The 5,447-nt window shown below is 36.2% G+C and overlaps 1 long non-coding RNA gene across 1 annotated transcript in view; it reads right to left on the bottom strand.

Moving 5' to 3' along the window:
• The window catches only part of LOC118765252, a 25,380-nt gene continuing 19,933 nt past the window's right edge, over positions 1-5,447 (bottom strand). Inside the window, exon 3 of the long non-coding RNA XR_005001092.1 lies at positions 1-170. This is a non-coding gene — a long non-coding RNA (uncharacterized LOC118765252). The remainder of the gene's footprint in view (positions 171-5,447) is intronic.

The raw sequence follows: 5,447 nt of genomic DNA, 5'->3' as shown, positions 1-5,447 counted from the left end.
ATGATACATCTGAAAAATACCTTAGGAGTGAGAACTTAGGTTCGAAACTTCCCCAAGATACATAATGAAGGCAGGAGAGTACATCAGCCGAAATGTTGTGTTAACAACAAACAAGATGAGGACAAATATCCATCAAATGTAAATAATGTAAATAATGTTTTATTCTTTTACTTGTTTCAGTAATTTGACTGCGGCCATGATGGAGCACCGCCTTTAGTCAAACAAATCGACCCTAGAACTTATACATTGTAAGCCTAGTACCAAATCCACTCAGAAGACACTTGCCCAAGGTGCCACGCAGTGGGACTGAACCCAGAACCAGGTGGTTGGTAAGCAAGCTTCTTACCACACAGCCAATGAACAGGTATCTTTTTACGTCATCAAGGTATCTTTTTACGTCATCCAAGGAATTAAAATTTTTACCATTAAGACTATTCTGCAGAGACCTGAATAAGTGGAAACCCGAAGGAACAATATCTGGTTAATATGGAGGGTGGGGTAACACATCCCGGCCAAGCTGCAGCAATTTTTGTCTGGTTCCCAAAGCATCAAGTGCCGAATATGAACTTTCTTATCTTCTATTTTAAAGGGTTATAGAATTGACACAAGTTATCGGAACAGAAACCTTCTTCCACGAAAAGATAGCTTAAACTGTGCTCTAAATGGAGGTGAAGTCAACTCCTATTTTATGGACTCAACCATGTCTTAAAGTAAGTCGAAAAGTAAGCTACAATAAACTGGTACGAACTTTACCGACAACCCAATATAAATAAACATTTGCAGTCCAGGGGAAATAACTCGTGTATAAGTTACACCAGCCCGGAAGAGTTATCTACCTTTGATTAAGAAATATTTTGAAATAAAGGCAACGCTATTTCCATTACTTTTCTATTTTTTTTATATATTTCCTTCAGTCATTTGACTGTGGCCATGCTGGAGCACAGCCTTTAGATGAAAAATTCGACTCCAGGACTCATTCTCTGTAAGCCTAGTACTTATTCTGGCAGTCTTATTTGCCGAACCGCTAAGTTACGGGAACGTAAACACACGCATCAGTTTTGAAGCGATGGTGTGAGGACAAACACAAACAAACAAACACACACACATATGCATATATATATATACGTACATACATACATACATACATTACATACATACATACATGTATGTGCGTGTGTGTTGTATATATATAATATATATAAATATATTATATATATATATATGTATATATATATATATATATATATATATTATATAGACAAGCTTCTTTTAGTTTCCATTTACCAAATCCACTCACAGGTTTTGGTCGGCCTGAGGCTATAGGAGAAGACACTTGCCCAAGTTATCACACAGTGGAACTGAACCCGGAACCACGTGGTTGGGAAGCAAGCTTCTTACCACACAGCCACTCCTGCGCCTGTTGCTCTGAGATATTTAATAACCCCGAACATTGTTCAGTGATGCAACAACGAATAAGTGAAGCATGCATTAAACGGACAGGAGAAACGGACATCAAAAATACAGCATGAAGATAATATGAAATGCTGGCTTTAAAGTTTTGGCACAAGGCCAGGAATTTCGGAGCGGGGTAAATTGATTATAGTTACCCCAATGCTCATCGGGTGCTTATTTTATCCACCCGAAAGGCAAAATTGGCCCCAGTTGCGTTTGAATATAAAACATAAATTCGGAAGAAATGCTGCTATGCAGTTTTGTCCGGCACGGTTACGATTCTGTCAGGTCACCGACTTGACAAAATGTCAACTGCCGAGTCATAAATCAAGGAGGGACAGAGAGAGAGAGAGAGGAGAGAGAGAGAAGAGAGAGAGAAGAGGAAGGCGAGAGGAAGAGAGAGTGAGAGAGAGGAGAGAGAAGAGAGAGAGAGAGGAGAGAATGAGGAGAGAGAGGGAGACGAGAGGAGACGAGAGAAGAGAGGAGAGAGGGAAGAGAGAGAGGACCGAGGGAGAGATAAGAGGAGAGAGAGAGGCGAGAGAGAGAGAGATAGAGAGAGACGAGAGAGAGAGCGGGAGAGAGGAGAAGAGAGAGAGACCGAGGGAGGAGAGAGAGGACAGGACAGAGACAGACAGAGACAGACAGAGACAGACAGAGACAGACAGACAGAGAGAAAGAGAGAGAAAGAGAGAGACAGACAGACAGGCAGACAGGCAGAGACAGACAGACAGAAAGACACGCCGATAGGCAGGCAGGCAAGCAGACACATAGATTTCTCAGTTCCTTATGAATGATAATCTATGTGAATAATAAAAGTTCTGTTCAGAATTAGAAAACTCATGAAATATCTTATTTTCAACAACGATAATATACGATAAACAAAATATTTTTAATGTCAACATCGTCCATTTGAAAAAAAATTAAAGGGAGATAATTTACGCAGACGATAACTTCTGACGTTTCAATGATTTTTATATTTGATTGTTCAGTTAATCAATTAAAACGTTTATAAACCGTAACTGACCCTTATATAAAAGAATAAACTGTAAGAAAAACACAATTTTTTTTTTAAAAAAGAAAAGGGAAGAAGAAGCTGTACTAATATAGGTGCAGGCGTGGCTGTGTGGTAAAAAGCTTGCTTCCCAACCACATGGTTCCGGGTTCAGTCCCACTGTGTGACACTTGGGCAAGTGACTTCTACTATAGCCTCAGGCCGACCAAAACCTTGTGAGTGGATTTGGTAGAGGGAAACTGAAAGAGGCTCATCGTGTGTGTGTGTGTGTGTATGTGTGTGTGTGTGTCTATTTGACACCCCACCCCGCCATCACTTGACAACCGATGTTGGTATGTCTACGTCACCGTAACTTTGCGGTTCGGCAAAAGAGACCGATAGAATAAGTCCTGGGGTCGATTTGTTCGACTAAAGCCGGTGCTCCAGCATGGCCGCAGTCAAATGATTGAAACAAGTAAAAGAATTAAAAAAGAAAAGATAAAATAATTATATATAAACAAATCAATTACTTTTGCAGTTAAATCTTTGGGCGGGGGGCTCCATGAAGTGAAGGAAATTGCTTAAGGCTAGTGGATCCTTGATATTAAATTGGCCCTTGAAACTTGACCACGGTTTAAAGACCAGACTTGTAATTTTTGCATTGGAACAGATAATATAAAGTGTCTGCGTATTCTCCATAATACCATAAATGTGATTCCATGCGATCTGTATTCTAAAGAATGCAACCCAAAGGAATGCAGCCCGTTTGAAGCCAACAAAAGTCTTCATTTATTAAACCTACCAGGTGTCAGATATGTTTTATACGTTACCAGATATGGTTGACATATTGGGGAGATTAAAGACTGATTAAAGTTAGCTTATCGTTTGATTGCTTCCAGTAAGTTTTATCACCATTGACTAATCATGGATTTGCAGACTGATTTCACTTTTGACAGATTTGTAATCTATATCTTTGTAATGTAGTCTGTATCTTATTTCTTACTTTGCTCCATCAATTACTTATTCATCTTGTTTCCCATTTTCCTAAATCTGTGTAGAAGTGTCTAAATCATTGTTATTAAATTATCAATATTTTCTGCTCAATATATATCTATTTTGTAGAGAATATTCCCGATTATTTTCTACAGGATTTCTTTTTAAAGAGTTCAAGTTCGACAGGTTATCAAAGAACGGAAAATCATTCTTATTTTTCCTTTTGCAAATTTTTATTTTATTTTATTTTATTTTTTTTTTTTTTGCAAAATCCGAGTGCATTATCGTTCCTCACCATTCAACATCAAATGATGTAAAAGCACGATACAATCTGAAGATGGTATTTTAAAATCTATTTTGAAAGATCCAACAAGTCGAACGCTCTAATCCCTTCCTTGAATATGGCGTATCTGTTCAAACGACGTATTTATGCTGTTCCTTTCTTTCCTCCATTGATTTATTTTATTGCTACTTTGAAAAAATTCCATTTGTTTTAAGCATGGACTTGACTAATTGTCATACTCTTCTATTTTCAATAAAAAGTGAACAGTTTTGTTTAAAATAAAATGTTATACAACATGGATATAATTTACAACATTGCAATGTGCATAAAATCCGAAACTTCCCCCAATTATTAATCGCTAAAGACGGCTTCACCAGTCTTTACTATTTTAGCATTTGCACCCGTTAGAATCTAGAATCGTGTGCAAGAAAGTAAATATGTATATAGAGTACCCTCAATACCAGACTTTTAGTGGTTAATATAATGTATTTCTGATATAAAACAATTGCTAATCGTTTTGTGCAGTTATTATATTGTATAAAAACACTAATGAGGCATTTGAAGGAAGGCAGAAAAAATAGCGTTCAGTTTGTTTTACACATTTTACTAAAACCGATCAGGGGAGGTAAGTACAAATTAAAGAAATGTTTGATTTATTTCCCTTCGTATGATAGATTTGCAATTAGAATAAGTAAAGTGAAGTGAGATTTAAATGGGGTTTTATTTGTAGCTTTTCAACTTATAAATATTTATAATGATATAAGATAACCACCTATCTGACTCTCTACCTTGCTAATTAGGAAGGTGTATATACATAATCTGAGTGGTATGAGAAAGAGACTTGATGTAGCCCATTGATAGATGTCTGGGATGATATGTTAATGAGCAGTCGACACTCTTGTGTCACGCAGTTTTCTGCTAGTTTTATACGTATATACGAAAGTGCACACATACATACATACCTACACACTACATACATACATACATACATACATTCATACATACATGCATGCATTCATACATACATAATACATACATACATGCATACATACATACATAATACATACATACATACATACATACATACATACATGCATGCATGCATGCATGCATACATGCATACATGCATACATACATACATTCATACATGCATACATACATGCATACATACATGCATACATGCACATACATACATACACACATTCATACATACATTCATACATACATACACACATTCATACTACATACATACATACATACATACATACACACACACATACATAAATACATACATTCATACATACATTCATACATACATACATGCATGCATACATACATACACACATTCATACATACATACATACATACATGAATGCATGCATACATACATACATACATATATACATACATACATACATACATGCATACACACATACATACATACATACATACATACATACATACATACATACACACGCACATACACACATACACACATACATACATAAATACATACATACATACATACATACATACATTCATACATGCATACATGCATGCATACATGCATACATGCATACATACATACATACATTCATACATGCATACATACATGCATACATACATGCATACATGCACATACATACATACACACATTCATACATACATTCATACATACATACACACATTCATACATACATACATACATACATACATACATACATACAC

This window comes from Octopus sinensis, linkage group LG11 (assembly GCF_006345805.1).
Source record: "Octopus sinensis linkage group LG11, ASM634580v1, whole genome shotgun sequence".
Taxonomy (NCBI): domain Eukaryota; kingdom Metazoa; phylum Mollusca; class Cephalopoda; order Octopoda; family Octopodidae; genus Octopus; species Octopus sinensis.
Note: the sequence above shows the minus strand (reverse complement) of the source record. Positions and strands in the feature narration are given on the sequence as shown.